Consider the following 27252-nt stretch of genomic DNA (forward strand, 5'->3'; position numbering starts at 1 on the left):
TTCAAGTTGGATTTTACCTCGTTCCATTCTGGTTAGAATGTTAAACCCACATTTTCACGAGCCACACCCAAAGTCCTGTATGTAATTTTGTATTTGTATTTTTTTTTTTAATTATTCACTCACAGAATTGTGTCAGTTTAATGCATCCAGAAACCTGAACTCACTTTCAAATTTAATTAATAAAGCTTCACTTCTCTGATTTTCAGTTAACTCATTTGTGAAAGATAGGAAATCATTCTTAAATGCAGTTAGAATTCTGTGACTTGACTATGGTATAAAGTGTAACTTACCTTCGTGTTCCATTTAATGTTACAACCATTGGGAAACGGCTCCTTTAGTTCAGCTTTCTCAGAGATCCTCATGAGGTGCCATTGATTAGTAACAAAGAAATTTGAGAAGGAAGTGACCATGAGAACTGGGAACCTGTGGGGATTTCAGGTAAAATTCTATCTGTCATTACCCCTCTGGAATAGACAAAGGGTCTCAATATTGAAGGGACAATTGCTGAAATGAGAATTCTAGGTAGTATACGTTGGGGATTTCTTTCATTAAAATACATACTTCCTCCCTAGTCATGAGATGATACTTGGAAGTTTTGTGGTCTAGTGTTTGATTCTTGCTTGGGTAATGTTTTCCCATTTTATTCATTTTTACATATTAAAAATGTAACAGCGTTCATATGTATTAAATATTACTGTAAAGAGTTTACTACCAGCAAAATGTTTCTTATCAGGAGATAAAAATTTTTATCACCATTGTTTATGGCTGTGCCCAGGTGTCAGACACTGAATCCTTGTTATAGGGTCCGGTTGCTTCTCATCTTCTTATTTTTCTTAGTGCATAGCACCTCCACATTTTCTGGTTCTCAAGGTCATTGCACTTTCTCAAGGTTGTTATACTTTTCCCCTTGGTATAATTATGGTTTCACTCAATTTTAAGGAAAAAACAGGTTTTTGTCTGATGTGAGATGTTGAACAGGACATTTTATCCTCTGGTTCTCGGTCCCCAGATGAAAAATAGAAGGAAGAAAACAACCATAAAGGTTTTGTGGGTCGCCTAGGTGCCTCAGTGGGTTAAGCCTCTGCCTTCGGCTCAGGTCATTGTTCCAGGGTCCTGGGATCGAGCCCTGCATCGGGTTCCCAGCTCAGCAGGGAGCCTGCTTCCCTTCCTCCCTCTCTGCCTGCCTCTCTGCCTACTTGTGATCTCTGTCAAATAATTAAAAAAAAAAAAAATCTTTAAAGGTTTTGTGAAAATTAATTGAAATTGAAGGTGCAGATGTGACAGCCTGGGGTTTAGCAACGTTTGTCCTTTCCTTGCATGCCAAATCCCCACTCTTTACTGGCTCTTTTCTGACCTCTCAGAATTCTTTTGAGAAAAAAAATCAGGTTACTAATAAAAATTCACATCAAAGGGGTACACAAAGCAAAATCTTAGATACTGAACATCAGCTACTAAGAATGGCGGTATCAACTAGATAATGTCAAACACTGAATACATTTGAAACATTAGCTATAAATATTCATAAATATGAACTATTGTGTACGATTTAAAAGTGCGTAACAACTTTAATAGCATGGATAAAGTTATATGAAGATACTGAAGGTCTTAAATTGCATTGATTTACGTTTGTTGAGCATCATGGAGAACTTTACGGCAATACTAGCTTTAGTCAAAGTCATTGGCTTTCTTCTGAAAAATTACAGATGACTTATTCAATTATCTTCCCCATGCTTCCCCACACTAATAATGTCTCCCTGTGTTTTAGTCAAAGAGTGTGAGCAGAGAAACACGCCATCTCTGAAATATACATTAATATCCAAATAGGGATCTATAATAGTGGCTTGGCCTTACACTTGCGGGGCATGGTTATAGTCTTACATGAGTTGTTTCCTCCTGGATCTGGTGGCAGAGCCAGACCTCCACAGGGCGAGGAGTGGAGAAGAAGGATAGGTGTGAGGGGAAGAGCACAAACGGAACCTGCCATGCTGACTAGAGCCCATGAGCGCAGGCTCTTAAAATCATGGGAGTCTCTCTCTGGCTTTACACCTGCCACTTGGGGAATGGGGGATATCCTGCCAGGGAAGCTAGTGCTGTTCATCATGGAACTCAATCTGCACCTAGCCCAGGAGGCAGAGAAGCCAAATGAGGGTTTCACAGGAGGTACAGGAACTGGGGAAGAGATGCTACCCCAAGGTGAGTAGCAACAATGTGTATAATGTATATAAGCTACCAGGGGCCTCACTGCCTGCTTTCCCCTTCGCCATGCAGAAAGAGTGTGGCTGATACTTCCTACCAACCGCAAGCTACGCAGGCCAAGGGAGTTTCTGAAATTCAGTTCCAGTGGACCTAAATGGATGTAATATAAATCTAGCACACTAAATAATTGTGTAAAATCCCATCTCTGTACCTATTACTTTTTTTTTCTAACGATTTTATTTATTTATTTGACAGCAAGAGACACGGAGAGAGAGGGAACACAGCAGGGGAAGCGGAAGAGAGAGAAGCAGGCTTCCCGCTGAGCAGGGAGCCCAATGCAGGGCTGGATCCCAGGACCCTGGGATCATGACCTGACCCGAAGACAGACGACTGAGCCACCAGGTGCCCCGTACCTATTACTATTCTTAACATAACTTGTTCTCACCTACATCCTTGGGATAACATGCTCTCCCCTACTCTTCTTGCCAAAACGGAGCTCTATTCGTTGTTCAATAGATAAATGAATTCAACTCACTTGTATCAATTTTCCAGGGCAGTGTTTAACTTTTATTTGTTTCATAATGGGTTCCTAGAGCTAGTAATCACACTCAGTGCATACTGTCTAGCAGAAACTTGTTTAAAATGAATTCTGGTGTAATGGTTTTTGCATGTTACCCTGAAACACAGGCCTAGCTTTTCTCTTTCTTCTTGCAGCTCAGTCTTTTGTTTACAAATGTAGACAAATCTGTATTATACTAAAAACCTGAAATGGATTAGTGCGGTGTCTTGAATCACGCAAAGAAACGAATTTGTTGTTTAAAATGAAAATAATTTCATGGTTTAGCTTTGAAGAAGAGTACAAAAAGTCATGCCATTAGCAATAATTTACTCATTTGTGTATTTTATACAGATTTAATAAGTCTTTGCTTTAAACTTGGCTTTTACATGGGGATTATAAAGTGTTTTGTCAGTTTTGCAAATAAAATATGAAGGCTTAAACGTGGCTAATACACCACATGGCTGTTTCCCCTTTTTCTTACTTTCCCTGGTAGAAGGAAGAGCTGAACACACAGGAGCTGGTGCCTTAAGGGAGTGGGAGTCAGGAAATTTGATGAGATGGAGAGCCAAGGAGAAGGTAAACCTCAAGGCCTGAAGTCGTCAGAGTGCAACGTCTCTAGGCCAGGTGAGTACTAGAGCTTCCTACAAAAGTTAAGAATCTCCAGCAAAGCAATGAGATTCCTGTCTCTCTGTCTCTCTCAGCCTGCTTCCTGTCTCTCTCTGCCTGCTTCACTGCCTACTTGTAATCTCTGTCTGTCAAATAAATAAATAAAATCTTGAAAAAAAAAAAAAAGAAGAAAACACAGAGAGAGCAACAAGAAACTCTGAAATGAGGGGAAAGGGAATGGGTCAGATGCATCATCTGAGAAATTTTGGCCCTTAGAGAAGAAAAGTGAGAGTCAGGCCGGCACCTGCTGAATGGCTGGCTGTGTTCCCACAGGACTTTGGACTCATCTACGCACATTCATTTCACAGCACTCACAAACCCCTTCGCCATCACCAAGGCAAAGCCTGTAACCGTCTTATATAGGTAATCATCAGGCTAGTCTTTATACATCTGATTCACCCTTAATACTCATTTTGTCCAGACCTCAGCGGCATGAAGACTCTTTGGTTTGCATTAAGAGGAACTGGAGAGAGAGAGAGAGATGATATGGCATGAGATGTTGCCAATTTTCATTGAAATACTGCTAAGATGTTGCTGATTTTGTTGAAAATACTCCTAATAGAATTTAACTTATTTCCAAAATGATATTGTAGATACTGCCATTTATAAAGCTGGTTCAAGCTTTATTTCTTCCACGGTTGCTTATTCCACAAATATTAATTGAGCATCTACTATGTGCAAACACCAAGAAGACACAAGGGAGAAAAACTCCTGGGCCTCATGAATCTTGCATTCTCGTCACCCTGTCACCTGTTGGTTCTCTCCTCCATCCTCCAAGACAGTGAATCCAAACCCATTTAACCTCTACTACTTTCTGTCTCCCCATCTTTGTCTCACATCCTTCACTCCCAGCATATACTTCATATACCATCTCGCAAAGAGAACAGAGGATGGCAACCCAGTTTTCTCCCCACCTTCCTCTAGAGTGGAACTTGGCCACACTCTTTCTGACTCAGGAGACCGGGCATCGTTTCTGAACGTCCCTAGGGCTTTGGAAACCACGGAATCCTGAACATGTCTGTGTCTGTGGACTTTGTCCACAAAATCGAGGGTACCCACTATTGCTTTCGTTTGTCTTCATTTGCTGACAGATTCCAAAGCTTTGGCATGCCCTCAAAGCATCCACTGCATTTGATGGACTCATCTTGATAACTTTAAAGAAGGCGACACCCACTCTTCGGGTACAGAATTACTTCTTAGAACAAATCATGTATTAGTTGTTAGCTAGTAAGTAATATATCAAGAGGGTGATCGGAGTCCAAGTGCTGCTGTCATAAAGGAAGAGACTGTCCACAAAAGTGTCTTTTTTCCCCTGAGTCAAGTCGATATTTAAGAGCTCAGTGAAAAATAAACCCTTAGTGAACACTGGCTGACCTGATTAAAGGGCGGTGAAGTCAAAAGATGATAGGCTTTGGAGCAAACAGTCCCTGGTTTGAACTCCGGTGGCGGTCCTTAGTAGCCACGTGACTTGTAACAACTCTCCAGGATCTGTCAAGACGGCTGTTATCACTTGCAAAGTAAAGATGAAAATCCAGCCTTGTCAGGGTTACAGTAAGGAACAGATGAGATAATATCATGTCTCCAGCCCCACACTTGGGTGAAATGGTGGTTGATTCAATATTAAAGGCCAGTTTTCTGTAGAATTCCTAGGCGCCTCCCACACCTCCCCTGCACCGCCCCAACTCATTTGTTTTGTCCGTAGCTCAGTAATTGATGGCTGGAGGTTTCCAGAAGAACTGACAAAATACCAATGTTCCCAGACAGCGAATCTGCTTAGAGATGGTATTTGAGTAATTTTTGGTCATTGTGTTAAGAATCGGATCTTGTTCTTCTCTCTCTGCCTGCCTCTCTGCCTACTTGTGATCTTTGTCTATCAAATAAATAAAATCTTAAAAAAAAAAAAAAAAGAATCGGATCTTGTCTATTTGACACAAGTTTGAATAATAGACACCCAATGAGACTTTTCACCTCAGAAAACTATGTCAACCTCAAAACAAAATGTGTTTGTGAAGTCAGTTATTTTTATGCTTTCTTGGGCAAGCTTTGAGGTAATTATAATGAGAACAATTGAAAGTATCATTCTCTTTTCTGCCCAAAGAAATCCTGCACTTTTTTAGTAAGATGGTCCAAACAGACACACTAATGGAGAAACTTGTGCCTTCAGATTAATTTAAATATATATAAGTACATGCTTTTGATTAATGTTGGAGTTCTTATCCTCTGGATGACCTTGTTAATTCATTTGGTGGAGTCTAATCTGTCTTCCATAGTGAGTAGAAAGAAGATCATTTCCGAGGGATGCAGTGGAGACCAGAGCCCCGTATTTGTTTTAATCTCTGGTGAATATACTGTGTTGGGACCAAGAAAACCACTGAGAAAAATCTTCCTTTCCTAAAGTTGGCTTGATATTTGCCAACCTAACGCCAGTTTAATATGGGAGTAAGAGGAAAGTGAGGAATGGAAAAATATTCTCAGGAAAGCTAAAAAAGAAAACAAAAGATTCGGTTTAATATATGGCCATTAGCTGTTACTGAATCTATCCAATCGATGAGAACCATGGTTCCAATATCCACATTCCTGTAGGAGAGGACTGGGGTAGGGGTCTTCACTCCCCTTACTTTAGAGCTGAACACCTCCTGACAATTCATATTCATTTGGTCTTGGAGAAAGGTTGGTATGGAATGATAATAGCAATGTTAATCCTTAAACCCATGTCTTGCTTTTCCTGGGATTTATCTATTCAGTCAAAGAGGAGAAGAAGGAATGAGGTAAATAAACTCACATGTTAATTCAGATTTACAAACTTTTTTTTTTTTTTTTTCTCTCGAGTGTTTACTGTCAGGCACTGAATTAGGTACTGGATATAAAGAGATGAAGAAGTCATCTTTTCTGCTCTCATGGATCTCAGAGTTTAATAGGAGAAACAGACCTTTTGTCCCAGCAATCTGTGCCCTTCGGGGTGTCTTAGGTCCGATTCCCCAAAAGCACAGCCTGACGCAAGGGTTCATGTGTGAGTAATCAGCTGATGGAGTGTTCCCAGGAGAAACCTGTAAGGAAGTGAAGGAAGCTGATCTGGGCAGGGCAAGAAGCCAAGCAGAGACATGAATTCAGCAAAGTCTTGCGTCAGCTGATCTCCAGAGAAGCTGTGGACGTGAAGACTACAGACTGGTTCTACCTGGAGTCGAGAGGCCAGATTTGTAGACCTTTCAATTATACAATTATTTGATGAGGGTCTCCTAGTGGGCATTTCTGGGCTCCATGTGGTCAATGAGAATTCTCTGGAAAAAGATAGCTATGGGCCACCAGTGGCCAAGACTCCTGGCTGCTGAGAGATAACCGCCCTGGCTTAGTGGCGGCTTGGTTCAGGCAGTATCTGCCACTGGATACAAAAATGAGGATAACGTGGCTTTTCACCCATGTAAGTCAGAGCCCCACTGTGTAGACAGGCATTAAACAAACAACTATAGTGCAGTGTGATAAGTATAACTATAAGAGTTTGTACAACATGGTGGGCACAAGACAGCAATGATCTGATTTATACCTTCACTGGCACTTAACCTCATGGCACAAAATGCTGGTGGCATTTTTAAAAAATAGTTCTGTCTTTCTGGTGGTAAAGAGTATGGGTATGGAAGTCCCTTCAGAGAAGATGATAATTAAGGTAGATTTATAAGGAATAAGCTTTGTAAATGGGATACTGGTGATTGGGGAATTATTACGACAGCAATGTCTAATCCATGACCCTGTTTAAATCTCTTTTTCAACCCTATTGCCATTCTATCCTATAATGGTATAAATAAGCATGTATATGTAGATAATAATATAATATGTTATATATTGTAATATGTTATAACCATATATTAGGTGGATAATAATTATAAGTTACATTGTTATATTACATTATACATTTTAAAAATTATAAACATATTATTATAAGGTATACATATTATATATAAATAAATATATAAATAGTAGTAAACAGGATTAAATAATAATATAAATATAAATGTGTTGCACTGAATAATATATAATATACGTAATAGATTATATTTATATTTTATTATATTGAGACCTTTTTTTAAGACTTTATTTATTTATTTGACAGAGAGAGAGATCACAAGTAGGAAGGCAGAGAGAGAGGGGGGAAGCAGGCTTTCCGCTGAGCAGAGAGCCTGTTGTGGGGCTGGGTCCCAAGACCCTGAGATCATACCTGAGCCGAAGGCAGAGTCTTAACCCACTGAGCCACCTAAGCACCTATATTGAGACTTTAAGAAAGAAATAAGGTTGGATTTTAAGGAAGAAGGCCACTTCCAACCCAATGATAGGAACCTTTCTATCATAGTAAGCACATGGTGGGTGATAGTGCTTTCTTTGGGAACTAAGAAGGAAGCTACCAGTATGAGTCAAGATTTGTTGGAAGATACAGCTATACTTTTAGTAATGGAGTTGGCTTGTCAAATTAAATGATTGAGGTTTGTTTTCATAAGACACTTTTCCAAAGGTAGTCTACAATATCCAGTGATATTTTCATTTAGTGATACCATTGTTTTATTTGATACATCTTGGAAGTAATGTTGGCTGTAGGCTTGTAGAACCTCCAGGCAAAACAGGCCCAACCCAGAACTGGGAACATTTCTAAGTGGTTCCAGGTTTTCACTTCTCTAGAATTGGTCATATTAAATAAAATGATGTTTCGGTGTAGTTATCTGATGCACTAGTCATGCAAAAATCCATGTTTTAAGAACACAAAGGAATGAGGTGAGATTTCTTTGTGTGGCTCAGTATCAGTTTCTGCAGTCTTCTCATTCACTTCAAATCCTGCAATATAACGCTTGGCTTGGAGTTTGACAAACTGGCAGGCTGTTTATTTGTGTTCATTATTTATTACTTGTGCTTTTCATAGTTCATATCCTTTTTTAATGGTCATCCCAATATCTTTCCAGAATTTTCTTTTAATGTGAAAATGTATGTTTCATTTAAAAACCAAAGGAGAAAAGAAACTTCCTGTGACCTCCATAATTACCTTCTACATGTGCTTATTTTTCTTTTCATGTGAACGTATTAAAAAAAAAAATTGCTTGTATATCCGATGTTCTATTCCAGAAAGACAGTTATGTTGTTGAAGTATTGTGTTCCGTCCTCCATGTTTGATGGCTTGAGTGGTAGGTAAGCACTGAGAGGAGTAATTTCTTATGAGGAGAAATGTGAGGGAAGAGAATAAGGGAAACACAAATACAGGTACACTGAAACATACACACATATAGCGCCACCATTGAAACACACACACACACACCCCATACCACCACCACCCATGGGTAAATGACTCTAGGACAAAATGACCTGAAAGTGCTATTTGGAACTTAGCATCTCTATGACTTCTACTTTTACAAAAACTTCTGGAAAAAGCTATATTAGGAAATATTGACAATTTATGTCTGAATTTTGTGACTCTGATTCCTTCCTGAGACAAGGGACTACAAGCAGTTGTATTAAACTGTAACAAGGACAGATACACAGAGGAAAATCCATCTTTTTATTTGCACAATCCTGTCCTTTCATTTGCATACTTTCTGTAGGAGTAAGTGACTGGCTTGAATTTGGGAAGTTATGCCTTTCATTAAGAGAAAGCAGGCGTGTGAAGGTGCTTTCATTTCTCTTGGTTAGTAAGGTCATCCTACATCGGTTATCCCTAGTTAGTTTAGTCCTATAGGGATGCAGAGCAACTCTTTCTTCTCGATTTTCCTTTAACTATTGCCTCCTCTCCCACTCAGTCCATATTGTTTGGGTAAGAGAGCACTCCCCTGCCCACCCCCTCATCCATCCAGACCCCTGAGGAGGCCTCAGTACTCAGGTCAACAGCCAAAGCAGTCACTCTCATTGCCAGGATGGGCACAAGATCTAAAGCTGGGCCAAACCATTGATATTCCTGTCCTTGCAACCAGACTGCTCAGTGTTTTTTTTAGAAGGATAAAGGGGATTTCTCTCTTCTCCTGGTTTTAATTCGTAAGTACTTATAAATCAGCCAGCCAAATAAAAAGGCACTTTCTTACTCTCATTCTATTATTATAATAATAATATATTAGGAGCCATACTCACAGCATTTGGTTCATCATCTCATATAATTTCTACAGTAATCCTCTGGGGTAGGTACTTCTATTATCCCCGTCTATGCATGAGAAGCTAAACCTTAGACACCCTGGGGTTTTTTGTTTTTTGTTTTTTTAGATATTTAATAATAGATATTTTTTATTAACATATAATATATTATTTGTCCCAGGGGTACAGGTCTGTGAATCATCAGGCTTGCACATTTCACAGCACTTACCATAGCACATACCCCCCCCCCAATGTCCATAACCCAGCTACCCTGTCCGTACCTCCCACCCCCCAGCAACCCTCAGTTTGTTTCCCGAGATTCAGAGTCTCTTATGCCTTGTCTCCCTCCTGATCCCATCTTATTTCATTTTTTCCTTCCCTACCCCCCACGACTCCCCACCCTGTCTCTCAAATTTTTCATATCAGAGAGAGCATATGATAATTTATGATAATTTTCTCTCTCTGATTGACTTTTTCATTCAGTGTAATATCCTCTAGTTCCATCCACATCATTGCAAATACCAAGATTTCCTTTCTTTTGATGGCTGCATAGTATTCCATTGTGTATATATACCATATCTTCTTTATCCATTCATCTGTTGATGGACATCTAGGTTCTTTCCATAGTTTGGCTATTGTGGACATTGCTGCTATAAACATTCCGGTGCACGTGCCCCTTCGGATCACTGCATTTGTATCTTGAGGGTAAATACCCAGTAATGCGATTGCTGGGTCGTAGGGTAGCTCTATTTTCAACTTTTTGAGGACCCTTCCAGAATGGCTTTACCAGCTTGCATTCCCACCCAACAGTGTAGAAGGGTTCCCCTTTCTCCACATCCTCACCAAAACCTGTCATCTCCTGACTTGTTAACTTAAGCCATTCTGACTGGTGTGAGATGGTATCTCATTGTGGTTTTGATTTTGATTTGTATTTCCCTGATGCCAAGTGATGTTGAGCACTTTTTCATGTAGACATCCTGTTTTTGAAAGTCACATGCTAATAAATAAATGATAGTTAGTCTTGAACCTATTTAGTCTGACCTGAAACTTATGCTCTTGCCCTCAGCATATAATCTGTACACATTCTTCTGAGCAGAAGGAAAGCCTACATTTTACATGTTTGCAAACATTAAAACAAAATGTATATTTGGAACAGAGGAATGAAGGAGAACTGAGAGTATGTCCTAGAGAATCACAGAGTCAGAGTGACCATAGTCCTTCAGTGACTAGAGATAAAGATTACAGCATCTTGAGTGGTGGTGGGACAGAGGTGGGTACCACTCAAGTAAGCTGAGTCTTGGCTAAGTACTTGCCAAACTAAATCTATAACTTGAGGCAGCCTAGAGGCATCACATCACCTTCAATGTAACCATAATATTCTAGACAATTCCAAAGTTTGCTAGAGCTAGGTAATGAGTTTGGCTTCATATCCTGTTGTTCATGTTTGTTTATTAATGAAGTCATTTGTTTATTCAGTCATTCATTCCTCTGATTTTTATTGAGCATCTACTAAGTACCAGGTATTAGATGCCTGGGATATATCAAGGTATCTGTCCCCAAGGAATGCCTAATTTGGAATAGGGGATGAATAAGTTAGAAAAAAAAAAAAACAAATTACAATGAAGCAACAAATGTTCAACAATTTTAGTAGGAATTAAAAAGAAGGAAAAGAAATTATAATAGAGTAGATCTGGTGACCGGTACTGGACCATACAGTTGAGCCGAGAAAGATGCCTCTAATTGTTTACTCTTATTAATTCTATTTATTTAATTATGGTTGGATTGAATTCTGGAAACGTTCCCAGAAGCCTTTCCCTGCTGGGGAACACAACAGTTTTATGAATGGCATCCTTCCCCTTGTGAGCTGGAAGCCATCTAAAATTGTTAGTGCCTCTGCAAGCAGCTACATTTAAAGAATTTTATGCTGAAGTATTTTGATGTAATTGGGAAAAATACAGTGAATCAGATCCACTCAGAATCTAGCTCAACTTAAGTGCTTACTAAGTATATGATTTTGTATAAATTATTTAACAACTCTGAGCCCAAGTTTGTTTAAAACAGTAACATGGGGATGCATATGGAACGCGTACATAAATGTAGAAATATGAAGTGCCTCTCGTGTTAGTATTCACTTGCTCAACAAATTTTAGTTTTCTTCCCTTCCATGATTTCCTAGTTTCTGTTTTCTCATTTATTATACTGGAATAACAGTACTGATTTATAGGAGTGATCACTCAATGAAAGTATGTACATCCAAAATGGTTGGCCCATAGTAGATGCTCAATAAATGTCAAATTCCCTTGTCTTTTCTCTTACTTGAAAAACGTAAATGGCTTCTTGTCTTAATTGGCAAAAGGAACTTCTCTGGTAAATTCTAAGAAGAAAAAAAAAATCCTACATATCTGGATAATTACATTCTTGACTCAAAGTCCATTACAGTTTCCACTTTGTCTGGAAAGACACAGTAAAAACAAAGACAAAGTAGGAAACACAGTAGGAAGCAGCTCACAAAGACATATAATGGATAAGGGAACAGTTAAAACTTTCAGTAAAGTTCTCTCTCTCTTTCTCTCTCTCTCTCTGTAGATATACATATATATATTCAATGACTTAATGATTAATATTCCAGTGTTATAAAAATAAAAACAATGCTTTCAAATCATAGTACATAGAAAAAGCAGTTGCCTTATTTGTACTATGGAAAAGGTGATTTAGAAATTACATTTTTGTTCATTTGTCACATATGTTTTTGTAGTATGGGGCCCAAACCTTAAACCTTGTGGTTGGTAGTCTGGTTATATAGAAAACCTCTCTCTGCTGAAAAGAAGTTTTCTACTCTAAATCCATTCTATTTTCATTTATGCTAGAATGATGAATAATGCAGTGTTAAATTGCTTTTTTTTTCTGATTTAATACTAGCATAGGAACTATTTTCTAGAATAATATCAATTAAAATTCTCTGTGGCAGATGTGGGTTGTGGACCTGGTCAAAAGGCATAAACTCCCAAGCCACCTTGTGATTGTTTTAGTAGAAGATTCCCAGGCATTACTTGGAATAATCTCAGCCATGCATTGCAGGTAATGAGGGAGACACAATTTCATACCCAGCTTCTTAACTCCTTGGCTGCTGTTGAAGGTAGTTTTATTTTTCATTTGGTGGACTGGAACATCCCCTCAGATTAGGCAGAAGGAAGCCCTTAGTATTTTATAAGCACAGCTCTGTCAGAAGTGAGTAATAATAGCATGGACTCTGATTTTTATAGTCAGTTTTATTTCTACTTTAAGGAGCAAGTTCTTCTTCATCACACTTGTAAGCAGAAGCAGAATGGCTCTTGGTAAAAGTTAAAGCATGAACAGTATAGCAAAGATAATTGAAATCTATACATTTAAATCTAATTCTATTTGATTTCTTTCCAAATAAGTATTAAATCCCTACTATATACAAAAGAGTATGTCCAATGCATATATGTTGATTTAAGTTTGTCAATATCCATTATCCAGATTAGTCCACCAATATTGAATATACTGTTCCTGTTTTCTGCAATTCAGCTAGTCATGAATAACTTCAATTTCCTGCTTGTCTTCTTATCGTGACCCATAAAGTTTTAGAGCCATCTTTCATTCTTAGAATATATTTGCTTAAGGAAAAGCTAATTCCATGAGGGAAAACTCCTTAAGATTCCAAGAGTACCTCAAACAAACCAAAACGGACTTTTTTTCCTGGAAGACCTAGGATCTTTCTTTCCTATCTAAACTTGATCTAAACTTGACTAGTGTACCAGGTATATTGCAATATGTCTTTCAATGGTCCCTGCCTCCCAGCAGTCATACCCTCATTGGATCCCTTCCCACTGAATGTGGGCTCACCCTTTGACTTGCTTCTAACCATTACAATAAGGAAAAGATGATGGGATATCACTTCTGTAATTGGGTTACCTAAAATTATGACTTCCATCTTGCTAGCAGATTCTTTCTATTGCCTTCTCAATTTGCATACTGCCATATTAGGAAGGTGCTTTGTGGCAAGGAACTAAGAAGCATTTCTAGCCAATAGCCCACTGGAAACAGGCCCTCAGTCCAATAACTGCTGGAAAACTGAATTTTTCCAACAAGCCTGTGTGTATGGAAGGCCACCCTCTCCTAGTCAAGTCTTCAGATGAGACCACAGCCCTGACCAAGACCTTGATTAAAGTCATGTTCACTGCAGGACTAGTCACAATAGATAAGGCATGGAAACAACCAAATGTCCATTGATAGATGAGTGGATAAAAAATATGTAGTATATATACAATGGAATATTATTGAGCCTTAAAAAATAAGAAAATCTTGCAGTATAGAACAACACAGATAGACCTAGAGGATTTTATGCTAAGTGAAATAAGCCAGTAATAGAAGGACAAGTATTTTTAAATTCTGCTTATATGAGATATCTAAAATAGCCAAGCCCATAGAAGCAATGAGTAGAAAGATGACTGCTCAGGATTTAGGGAAAGGGATGAATAAATTCTAGAAATCTGCTGTACAACATCATGCCTATAGTCAACACTAGTGTGCTGTATCCTCAAAAATTCATTGAAAGAGTAGATCTCATGTTAAATGTTTTTACTACAAAAAAAAAAAAAGAAGACAGATTATATTGTCAAGGGAATTACTCTGCAGATAAATAGAACTTAATACTTCTGGGGAACAAGGGGAAATTGAATAGAACAAGCATCTCAGTCATTTTGCCCAAGGGCTGCGGTAGCTGTTGGAGGAAGGTGGGAGACATTAATTCCTCCAGAACTTCCAAACTTTCCCCAGGGTTTTGTGGTCAAGGAAAACCTCAGACAAAAAGTCAAAGGTGCGGGCAGTTGGAAGTTGACTAAGCAAGTATGGGTGTGGTTAAATGCTGGAAGAGATAGGCAGGGTATTAAAGGTATCTGGCTCAGTTTATGCACAACTCTAATGACTCTCACTCCAATTTGCAATCCTTGCCAAATCTCACTGTTTTTCTGGATCAGAGCTGGGATTAAAAACCCAGTGAGACTATGAAATGAAATCTATCGTATAGGATTGTTGTGAGTTTTAACTACACATAAATGTACCTAGTAAGTAGTGAGCACACAGGGGTTAATGAGCATTCCATAATTGTCATACTCTCCAACATCTGGAGTTTTCCAGCAAGAGACAGGACAACATGGTATATAAAGGACCTGGGGTTAGGGACCTATGTCCTAATCTCAGCAATACCAACAAATAACAATGATCTGGGACACTGTAATAAATCTACTCTTTTTGTGTGTGTGCCGTGGTAAGCAGAAAAAGGCTGAAAAAGTTACTGTTCTTCCTCTGTAAATACAATTTTGATGATAGAAGAAAATAGTAACCTGACTTAGAAATCTCAAAATTAACAAAAAATTAAGTCACCCAAGTTCTTTTATGTGACTATTAACATTTTCATACCCTCTCTTTTATACTTTTTCACACACACACTCACTCACAAACACACACAGCTCCTTTTGCCTGGTTGTTATCATAGTTTATGTATATCACTATATGCAGTATTTTAATAGAAGTTAGAATGATGAGGGAAAGCATCTGTCTCTATACACCTTTCCTAATCCAGTGTGTTAGCAAATTTTTAAAACCTTTTCTGTCTGACAGATGAAAAGGGTAACTTCACTATAATTTCTCTTACTCCTAAGATTGAATATCTTTGCATATCTTTAAGAGTCATTGCTATTTTCTTTCTTTAATAATATGCATTTTTCCCATTGAGGGAGGCAGAATTCTCAGACAAGAATTCAGTTCACCTGACAATTCGATTTCAGCCTTGTGAAGCCTTGAGCAGAGAACCTAGTTTCACCACGTGAGACTTCTGTTCTACACAACAATAAGAGAACAAATGATGTTTTTATGTCGCTAAGTTTGTGTTAATTTATTGCACAGCGATAGAAAAGTAAGGTATCCATGTTTCTACATAACTTCCATACTTATTTTTCATATTATCATAAAATATGCCATCAGTGACACTGGCCATATTTAACCGTTTCCTTACAGATGAACATTTGGGTTACTATTAATTTTTTGCTATTATAAATACTACAGCAACAAATAGGTTCGTGCACATAGTTTTACCCATTTTTAAAAATCATTTAATGTTTATTTTATCTGCTTTTATATCAAACAGATAATATATTACTGGTTTCAAAATTCAGATGTACATAATGATAAAAACTAAAGAATTTTCTTCTCTTTTCTATGCCTTGGCTATTCACTTTTCTAAGCCCCAAAGAATTCAAGTATTAAATTATTTTGAATACTTCTAGAGATAGTTTGTGCCTAAATGATAGCATACAATGTCCACTCTTCTGTAGCTTGCTTTTTCACTAAACAATATATTTTGAAGATTGGTATATGTCAGCACCTAAAAAATAGTGACTCTGTAGCCAAATAGTGTTCTATTAAATAAGTGTACCATCATTTATTTAATATTTTTGTTATTTAACCGTAAATACATACTAGTTTATTCTGTTGTATAAATGGACCATAATTCATTGATGGATGAACATGTAGATTTTTTTGGAATTTTGTTCATGGTCATCACACAAGATAATTTGGGATAATTCCCATGAGGACAACCAGAAAAACTAGCTATATAAAAATGTATCTACCTGAAGGTAGTAAAGGGTTAAACAGAGAGAAGGAATTACTTGGTTAGGAGTTGAGGGAAGTGGAAACCCAGGATTGTGAGCCCAGCCTCTGAGGAAGGGTGTTTTAGACCTGGCTGAGAATGATGCTGAGGACTTTGTGACAACCTCATGGGACCCTAAGGAGTTATGGACACTCCAAGGTGACCCTCAACTTTGGGCTGGGACTCCAAAGGGATAAACCCAAAGAATGAATGAATACCAAGCGGCAAACCCTCACAGGGATTGATCATCACCTCTTAATTCCTGAAATCCGATTGAGATGATTCAAGATTGCTAATAACGCTTGGTGGAAACAAAGGTACATCTCTGTGGAAAGTAACCACAATTGGCGTCACATTATTTTTAGAAAGAATTTTATAAGTAGAAAATCTCAGCCACCCAAACCAACCCACCAAACAACAGGCACTTTAGGGAGTCATGACAACCTGAAGAAAAATTAGTAGAAACAAGAGGAAATAAACGCAGATCCACAGGGGTTCCCAGGAATTCAGAGACTAACTTGAAACTCAACATTGTTACTATGCCCAAGGCAATAAAGGAAGAGAAAACATTTTCAGTGGAAGGCTGGAAACAATAGTTTGCAATCTTTGCTCTTACAAATAAGGTAGCAGCAAATATACTTGTGCCAGTATATTTGCAGAAGGAATATGTAGATGTGGTATTTCTGTGTCAAAAATATTTGCAATTTTAATTTTCATAGCTACTGATGAATTTTTCTTCCTAGAGGAGCTACCGATTTATATTCTTAACAGCAATGTAGGAAAATGTCTGTTTCCCTATGTTCTTGACAACCTATGTATTAACAAATGTTTAAACTATTTCCTAATAATGTTGGGGAAGGGGCGAATGGTATCTCACCATAATTTTTATTTGCATTTACCTTCTAAAAAGTTTGAACATAATTATACATGTGTAAGGGCTATTATTTTTTCTCTAAATAATCCTTTAATTTTTCTATTGGATTGTTGATCTTTTTTTAAATGTTTATGGGAGTTTTTTTATATATCAGGGATATTGGTCCTTGTTTTCTATAATATAAATTGCAGATCTTTTCCTCATTTTGCCCTTGAGAATTCTGACTTTGGTCCCTGTAGATTTTGCTATGTCCGAATTTTTATGGTCAAATTTTCACTTTTTATTTTGTTTCTTTCATTACTTGTTTTTTTTTTTTTTTTAAAGATTTTACTTATTTATTTGACAGAGAGAGATCACAGAAAGGCAGGCAGAGAGAGGGTGAAGCAGGTTCCCTGCTGAGCAGAGAGCTTGATGTGGGGCTCCATCCCAGGACCCTGAGATCATGTTCTGAGCCGAAGGCAGAGGTTTAACCCACTGAGCCACCCAGGCACCCCTCATTACTTCTAGTTTTTATGTCATGTTTAGGAAGACCTTTGCCACTTAGAGATTATGTGTCAAAAATCACTTTAATGCTTTCTTGCACTTTCATGGTTTCATTTTTAAATTATTGATCCAGCTAGACTTTTCTTTCAGTGGCCATCTAGTTATTTTGGACCATTTATTGAATAATCCTTCTGTTCCTTACTGATTTGACATGCCACCTTTATCATAGACTTAATCCCTGTATACATCTGGGACCATTTTTTGAATTGTTTTTTGTTTCTATTCACCTTTCTGTTCATCTACCTATGATATACTCTGCAAATTATTTGTCTTTATACAATATGTTAACATCTATTATAGGTTGTCCTGTCTCAATATTTTTCCTTTTTAGAATTGCTTTGAATATCCTTATTTGTTCTTTTGCATTGGCTTTGGAATTTGCTCTTTGTTTCGCAAATAAACCTGTTGGTATGTTTAGTAAAATGACATTACATTACAGAGTGATTTAGAAAGATTTGACATCAATTCTTTCCATCCAGGATCATGGTGTGGCTTGTTGTTTGCTCAAGCCTTTGTTTTGTCTCTCAGAAGAATCTTACAGTTTTCCGTGGTGCCTAAATGGGGTGTCTCTCGATTGGATGGGACCCCAAATTTGGAGTAACAATTGAGTAAAACCTGTGGTATGGGTGGGGAAAGAATTCACCCAAGGCAGAACCAAGGAGATGAAAGTTTATTGAATACACCCCAAGGGGGCAGTGGGTAGGACAGCAGTGGAGGAGGTGGGTGGGGCTGTTTTTAAAGGGGGAAGGTGAAGAGGTGTGGTGACATATGGAATCTTGCCTTTACTGGGAACTGTGCCTAGTTGTAAGTAGTCCACTGATTAGTTAGGGCCTATGGATATTTTGAGGTGGGTCTTGCGGGGGCAGGGGTGGAGGGTGGGGGACATGGGTATTCATTCAGCTGGCCCTTTCCATTGCTCAAGGCTGTTCACCTAAATATTTTCTTTCTCTAGATCTTAAACACTAATGGTAAGTTTCTTTTTGTTTCTGTCCCATTGTGGTTGGAGACTTTTTCTTTATACCTACAAACTAGTTTTGATTCTACCTGAAGAGCTACTAATTGAAAGATTTGAAATGTGTGCCCTGTCTTCTTAGCAAATCTGCTTATTCTTTGTAATATAAAAAAAATTACCAAAATAAAAAAATCCAAACCCTAAAAAAAATTTAAAAAACATTTTTTGGTTGATTCTCTTTGGTTTTTCAAATATAGACTAAAATAACAAATACTACTTTTTTAATTTTCATACCTTTAATTTTTTCTTTTGCTTAACTCTATTGGATTATACATACAGAATTAAAGTTAAATAGCAGTGCTGATCATTATTTATCCTGGGTAAATGACAAAAATGGGGCTATCGGTCCAAGTAAAATACATCTCTTATTAATTTCATAAGTGAGAAAGTTACCCTATGCTTTTAATTTACATTAATTCTGTTTCTAACAAGTTTTAGCATTTTTTTCTTCTTTTCATTTAATTTTTTTCTTTTGGAGCTCCCGTGCTGGGCTGGAGTTCGTCATATTGCTTAGTTCATGGAACATTTTCATATATGGACCATATGGGCTCCCTATTTTTATTTTTATTTTTATTATGTGTGTGTGTGTGTGTATAAAATATATAATAATATGTAAATTATTTTATAATTATTTATTCCTAGTTATCACCATTATCATTATTCGTCCATACCCCAAACCCCTTCCCACTATAAGTTACCATCATCATGTATTTATTTATTTATTTATTTATTTATTTAATGTTTCCAAGTAATTTATTTATTTTTTTTTAATTTATTTTCAGCATAACAGTATCATTATTTTTTTCATCACACCCAGTGCTCCTTGCAGTCCGTGCCCTCTACAATACCCACCACCTGGTACCCCGACCTCCCACGCCCCCGCCACTTCAAACCCCTCAGATTGTTTTTCAGAGTCCATAGTCTCTCATGGTTCACCTCCCCTTCCAATTTACCCCAACCCCGTTCTCTCTAACTCCCCATGTCCTCCATGCTTTTTGTTATGCTCCACAAATAAGTGAAACCATATGATAATGGACTCTCTCTGCTTGACTTATTTCACTCAGCATAATCTCTCCCAGTCCCGTCCATGTTGCTACAAAAGTTGGGTATTCATCCTTTCTGATGGAGGCATAATATTCCATAGTGTATATGGACCACATCTTCCTTATCCATTCATCCGTTGAAGGGCATCTTGGTTCCTTCCACAGTCATGTATTTAAAGTGAATCGCTTTGTTTTGGGTTGTATATGTTATGGCAAAACACCTTTCGCTTTGCGTGCGTGTATTAGTCATTGACATAAATGGTCTTGTGTCATGTGTCTCAGTAAGCACTGTTGCTATGTGAAACTATGATTTGTAGCCTGTACTGTCTTACTAAATTCCCTGGGATGTGTGCATCATATTTTATCTATTCGTGTTCCAATTGATGGATGCTCAGATTGCCTCTGATTCCATGCCAAATTCTCTTAGTTGCTCTGATGTTATGTGAGAATTCCTTTGGGGTATTCACTGAAGATCTTGGGTTATATGCATAGAAAGCCAGTAATGCCAGAGCAGCAGACCCATTCTGTATCCCTATGAACAGAACACAAGAGCTCTTAGAACCACCCCCCCATACTCCCTACCAGTATCTGTATGAAAGGTTTTCTATATACTTATCCCTTGCGTTTTATAATTTCTCCTGTGTGTTGATTGTTCACACGCTTTCTCTAAGTATTCATTTTTAATATATCATACATATTCTTTATCAAATAGACATACCAATTTCACCTCATTGCTAGGTAGGTTTCTCAATATATTATTTATGTTTGAAGGATTTGTGATGTTTCTTCCAGCATTATGATTTTGTGATTTAGAAGACATTTAAAAATTGTTTATATCAGGAGTTTCTACATTTTTGTAAGAAAGATTTACTTTCAATTTTCCCACAAACTGCTTTTCTAAATACAACAGAGAAGGAGCGGAGAATTCTAAAAAAAAAAAAAAAATCTAGGAGAGGGATGAGGAGGGGCCAGGAAGTCAATGTAGGCACAGCAATCATTTTAGAAATATATTTACTCACTCATTTAATAAACAACTACTAAACTTATTATGAGCTGAGCACTGTAATAAATGTTGATGATACAGAGATGAGTAAGACAGTTGCCTCCCTTAAAAAACACATGTCCAGTGGAGGAGAGAGGCATGTAAAAACAGATGAATTACAAGTATAACTACAGAAACATTAGCAAAGCCCTGGGGACACAGGTTTCTTCCATTATGTGACTCAGGTTTTCCAGTATTAAATTAATGTGTTTATTATATTGATGACACATTTTCAGAGTCATATTAGGGGAGAGAAAAATAAAAGAAATCGAGATGAATTCATTGATTGTTGGATTGAGTCAACAAATATTTACCGAATGACTCGTTTTGTCCCTGTGCCATGTATCAGGGACCCGAAAGTGAGCAAATGTTAAATGATAACCTTCAAAGGACAAAAAAGTCATTGTCTGATTTTGAAGCTCCCCAGGACCAGTCATTCACTAGGATTCGTATAGCACGGTGAGCCAGGACATTTAACATATCGCCTAGTCATCTGGGTTGCATGTCGGAGACCATAATACGTGTGTATACTCGGGAGAAAGGACTTCTGTTTTGTTGGTTGTGGCTACATAATGCAAATTCCAGCTTGTTTTACTAAGGGTGAACAAAGGTATATTCAAAAGAAGAAATGTTTCCATCAAGCAGGTGATTCTGCTCGCATGGAAGGTGACCTGACCGCTTCAGGATTCCTCAGGCAGAGATGTAACGCATAAAGCCAGTCCTCTTCAGTGATTTTCCACCACTACCCCAAGCAGAGGGACATCTTCCATGTGAGGGAGCTGGGTGCGTGCAGGTTTAATGGTATGTGATGGCAGAGGTTGGTTGTGAAAAGTGTGTGAAGAATCTGAAAGCTGGGGGTGATAGAGTTTTTTTTAGCTAGATATAGTCTATTTCTAAGGTGATAATGAGGTCCTTTAAACAGAGATTCTAGGGAAGAGCAATTCTGGACTCTTCTTTCTTTAAATCCCCTTGAGGAAATGTCCTGGACCCTGTGGTTGCCTCCCATCATCCATTCCCTGATTATGGAGCAGCCCAAGGTTTAGATGTAACAGACTCCGTTGATCCACCAACTGCAATCATCTCATCCTCCTTCCCATGTTGCCTGGATCACTGGCAGCCAGAGAAGCCTTCGTGGAAGAGGGGGTCAACTTCGACTCTGAAGGGAGTAGAATTTTTATAAGTGGAGAGTAATTACGGGCAAAAGCGAAGAATCAAGAGTATGCCCGATTTGTTCAGGGACGGTGAACAAACCTTTTTAAACCGGAGCAAAATGTTACACTGTCTTTAGGTCCCAGAGCCTCACAGGTGCATCAACTCAATTCTTGCATTTAATAAAGCCATTATTGAATGGTGTGATATTAAGTAATAGGCAGGCGTCAAAGGAAGTTGCCTCAAGGTTGAGAAACCCCCAGAAACGGCCAGGGTAAACCCACTGATTTTAGAACCAAAAAGACCTGCGATGTAATCGAACACAATCCATTCATTTTCAAGTTACAGAAACGGAGGCCCAGATGGCTTAAGTGAATGGAAGCAGCAAAATACGCAGGGAAAAGAACAAGTCAGAGTCACTTAAACTCTTTCATTTTCATTTCTACCAGGGGAAAGGTGACAGTCATAGCACAAGAAGCTGTCACTGCTGTCCAGGGAGACAGCATATGCAAAACACTGGGCACAAAATAAATACTAAGTAAATATTCCCTTTCATTTTCTTTCCTCCCTCTATTGATAGCGACATAGAAATTCTATGGGAGTTAGGAATAATTCTGCTTGACTCCCAGCACAGCTCTCTCCTGCCATAGTACAGCAGTCCACTGTTACAATCCCATGGGAAGGAACCACAGAGGCCTCCAGCTTTCTCCAAAGAGGGGAAGCTATACTCAGAAACTCTAACCTAGCTGTCTTACACATGTACCAAACTCATTCTCCTCCCTAGGCCCATGAAGTCCTTGACTCTGAACCCGCACTCCTGTAGGAATGCTCTTCCTCCTCCTTTCCATCTATCCAGATCCTCTCATGCACTCATTATTCATACCGACATTCAGTCTGCATGGAGTCAGGGATCATCAAACCTTTATTGAGCACTTACTATGTGGCAGGTCCCGGGATAGGAGTTGAGATGATAGCACCCAAGAGAATAGCCCTTCCTTCGGGGAGTCTAACAGGGGCAGTCTAGTTTAAGCATAGACATGCTCACACCAGGTAGTTTGGGGATGATGTTGTAGAGGTATGGGCATGATATCTCAGGAACATTGGACAGGGAAGACGAGGTGTGCCTGAAAGGTCTGCCATTATCATAATCTACACCAGTTACACACCGGCTATATTCTTCTCTGCCTCTTATTATACATAGAGAACCACCCCCAACAACTGAGCATGTAAGTACTTACCCTGCTTCCTATCACTGCAGTGATGTCAGGAGGTAGAGGTAAAAAGTGTGTATCTAGCTGCCAAGGATCAAGGCAGTGCAATCAAGATACCTTCGGTTTATCTAGAAAAACAATGGATCAGGCCCAAAAGCAGAGGATGGATCATTCTATCACTAACAGACCTTAGAAAGGGCCTCCTGCAGTGTTTTAAATCTTGGTTGACTTCGGAATTATCTGGGGAGCATTTGAAAAGCAGGGATGACTGAACCCTATCTTAGACTTATAGAAGCAGGATGTTTTGGGACGAAGCACAGGCACAGGGATTTTTAAGTGACGTGTGGTTGATTCTGATGATTAATTTAGCAGTGGTTAAAGCACTGGTCTATTTTGTGCCAGACATTTGCAGAACACTGAGAATACACAGCCAGTCTTATTCATGCCTTAGAAGATAAGTCTGTGTCCCAGAAAGACTGAGTCAGATGAGAGACACAGGCGAGCAAAGATACACAATCGAGCAGATAAGTCCTCAGATGCAAAGTGATATTGGAAATGAGATGAGAAGGACCAACATACTTCGGGGAAGTGGGGGAAGCTTCCCAAGTAATGGTGCATTTGAGACGAGATATAAAGGATGAGCAGGAGTCTCCCGAATGAAGGGGGTGTGGAAGGATATCCCAGGTCTAGGACGGAGTCTCTAGCTCCCGCAGGGCTTAGCCAGGAGGTCAGATGATCTGCAGGGAAGTCTGAGGGAAAAGGATTAGGGCACATCTGTCCTGGGGATGGGGCTCTAGGTGTGTTGTGAGATGGAGACGGTGATGTGATGGATTGCATCACGGATTTATGGCTGTTTCATAGACCATTTTTATTTCTTTCAACCAGACCTTATACCTAGAAGACAGTAAAAAAATCAGAACTTGCAATGGGAATGTGTGAGCAGGGCAGGAATCCCCCCAAATCTGAAGCCAAAGGAAAGCGTTCTGTGGTAAGCCTACAGAGAGCCATCTTAGGAAGGGGGAAGGGCAGGAAGGGGCAAGTTCATGCTGCAAGGGCAAAGCATGAAGATGGGAGCAAGGTCTGCACATTCTAGGACCTTCAGGGTCAGTGTGCCTGGGGCAAAGCACTGGGGGAAAAAGGCAGTGGCCATGGATGAGGTTGGGGAGGAGGGTGTGCTCCAGGTTTCCAAAAGGCTTCTGATGCTCTGCTGTGGTATGGACTTCAGCCCATTGGTATGGGCAAATCCTGGTTATTTTATGCAGAGCAGTGACAGGGTCATGTTCCCTTCTCTGAAAGGTCAATCTGAGCATATATGTATTTTCATTCTCCAACAGAATTTTAAAGCTTGCTGTCAACAAGGATCGTATCTTGACTTTTTTTTTTTTTAATTCAATATCACCAACAGTGCTTAGCAGAGCAAGAGAGAGGGACACATGTTGAGATGTCAATAATGCAAGGCCTCATTAATTATTTGAGCGGTACAAACCCATACCCAAGTTCATGTTGTAATACAGATATTACATCCCATGTGGTACCTGGTATTTAGAACCCCGAGGCGATCATAAGCCATGCTTCTTAACTCAGCGTGCACGCAGATCACCTGGGGATCTTGTTAAACAAGGATTCTGGTTTCTTATGTCTTTGGTGGGGCCTGAGATCCTGCATTTCGAACAAGCTTCCAGATACTGCTGCTGCTGCTGATTTAGATTTCTGCATTTTGAGCGGTAGGGATCTTGAGATGCAGCTCCTTTATTTGGAAGAATTCCAGCGGTGAGACCGTCTGCGAACTGTGGAACATTCTACAGGGATTATGGAAGTGAAGAGCTAAGACTCCAGACGGCTCCCTGGGGACTGGTTTGGAAGGCAACCACACGTCTCGGAGATCCCGTGGGTAGAGAGTGGTGTTATTTGCCTTTAAAGAAGCTTCTGGTGCTGTGGCCAGTTTCTTCCTTGCACTGCTTGCATTGAGTTCCAAAGAAAATCCATTAGTAACAGTGGAGTTGATAATAGAACAGCAGATGAAGTCAGAGGGCTCTAAAAACAGTGTGCTATCAGCGTGTCATTTGTTTAGGTCTATGTAGAATGGCGTTTTTCTCAGGAATTTTCAAGTCTGAAATTTGATTATGGGCCCCTTTGTAATTTCTTGATATTTTCCTCTTTTCTGCTTGGTAAAAACAATACTCATGGCCACACTGGGTAGGCTGAAGTCCAGCAGCTCAGTGCCACTCATCACTATGAGCAGGGTTTTAGTCTTCATTTTGAGTTTCCTTGACCTTTCTTCTGGCTCTCAGAGGAGCCCCAGGCCACATCTCTGACCGTCCCAGTGTGGAGTGCCTTGGTGCTGCCTCTTACATCTTTCAGCCATGGGCCCCCTACGGCTGCTCTGTCTCAGATGGCTCCCCATGACTCTGCCAGCCTCCTTGGTGTCCACTCTGTTGCTCACTTGGGCCAAAGCCGGGAGATGGTCCAGGGTAGGAGCAAGCAGAATTATCTTTGGAGACAGAACACTGCATATCAGCTGTGCGATTTGGGCATGTTCTGTAACCACTCTAAACCTTAGATTTGTTACCTATAAAATGAGGTTAACTGCAGTGCTCTCATCTCAAGATTGTTGAGATAATAAGGTAATCTGTCTAAGCTCCTAACTCTATTCATAGCTCAATAAACATTGACCATTATCTTCACTGTTTTTCTCCATCACGGGGTTCCAGCCTGGGCAAGCTTCGCTCTTCTTTCGACACAGCTGAGACCAATTAGTTTCCTGACATGGCTGATGGCTCTGGGATAAGAGAAGAGTGTTAAATCAGGGGGGAAATACAATGGCTATTTGGTGTAGAGACACTTGCATAAGAGACCCAAGTGCATTCTCCTGGGGTCCCCCTCGGGGGCCTCTTGGCAGGCCTCCAGAGCTATATTTCTATGTCAGAAGACATTTGTCCTGCAAAAGAATGTCTTTAAATTTACCTGGAAAGAGAGCCTTTATCCTACTCTGGAGTGTCACCTTACCCTGGAACAAAGGCCAATGCCTCTTCCCCCTTCTCAGTCTTCCTCCATGGTTCATTCCCTTTCCTTCATGCAGAGGATAATTGAACTCTTGACTCAACTCATACTTAATCTCTATTCAGGCTCACATCAGAGCTAATCTCTTATAATAGCAATAATAATAATAATAATAGCAACAAAAACTGATTTTTCTCTTGTTTTCCTTGTCCTACTGCTTCTAAAATGATCTCTCTTAAACATACTTCTTGTTATTCCACTTTCTACTTAAAGCCACTGTGCCTTCCCTGACACTTAGGTGACAAAATTTATGTTAGCATGAGCCGCTCTTTATATATGCTGGTCTTTTTCCCTGACATGCTCTTTGTTTCTTGGTTCTCTTGGCCATCATAGCTTGCCTCAAATCTGACTTCCTCTGTGAATTCTTCCTGGAACCTGGCTGCGTCCCCTATTCCAGACATCATTCAGGATCCCTCCTCCAGGCCCTCTCGACACTCTGTACCTTACTCCATCACATGACAACGTGTAGGATAATTCACTTCCCGTCCTGCCTCCCCTCTGTCAAAGGGAGCTCTGTGACGTCTCCAGTCACAGGAGTGGCAGTGAATAAAATCAATGCTTCCCTCACATTTTACTGGGTTCTTTTTTGTCTCCTCTCTCTTCTGATCCTTACTATAGGTCTGTGAGACAAGTAGGACACCTATTATTGTGATCTCTGCTTTATGTATGAGAAAAGGAGTTTCCAACAGGTAGGTGACTAGGCCCTGGTTACGTCGTCAGTTGAGCGAGGGAAGGGGGAAGTAAACCCAGACTGAGTTCTTTGGACTTTCATTCGAAGCCTCTTTTCACTATTTTTTATTGCTTCCATTTTGACAGAAACTAAACCCAGGTAGGAAAAGTGTCTCAAGGAAGACAAAGCACAGGGCCAAGGAATACTGTGGGAGACAGCGACCTGCTGAGGAACCAGAGCTGCAGAATCACGGGGACTCACAGGTGAGCCTGCTGGTGTGATGAGAACTGTGGGGGGTACAGTTGGCTCACGTTAGGTCTTGGGGGGAGATTCTCTTTGTTGAAGACAAGGTAGATGGGAATGGAGATATAGGGAAACCCAGAAAAATAAGTTTTAGGCAAAACCAGATCACACTCAAAATCCGGTCTCAGACACCACCTCACAGAGGGCCGTTCCTT

General features: G+C 39.4%; 1 long non-coding RNA gene across 8 annotated transcripts in view; it reads left to right on the forward strand.

Moving 5' to 3' along the window:
* LOC132014254 (uncharacterized) overlaps nt 1–27252 on the forward strand; it is a 268817-nt gene that overhangs the window by 223630 nt on the left and 17935 nt on the right. For 6 of the 8 annotated variants that reach the window (XR_009403259.1, XR_009403255.1, XR_009403256.1 and 3 more), the window contains 3 exons: nt 2452–2598; nt 3249–3379; nt 26941–27057. This is a non-coding gene — a long non-coding RNA (uncharacterized LOC132014254). Of the gene's footprint in view, nt 1–2451; nt 2599–3248; nt 3380–4512; nt 5532–26742; nt 26814–26940; nt 27058–27252 lie in introns of those variants that run through there. The other 2 variants (XR_009403258.1, XR_009403257.1) reach the window with 2 other exon arrangements.

This window comes from Mustela nigripes, chromosome 3, assembly GCF_022355385.1.
Source record: "Mustela nigripes isolate SB6536 chromosome 3, MUSNIG.SB6536, whole genome shotgun sequence".
Classification (NCBI taxonomy): Eukaryota; Metazoa; Chordata; class Mammalia; order Carnivora; family Mustelidae; genus Mustela; species Mustela nigripes.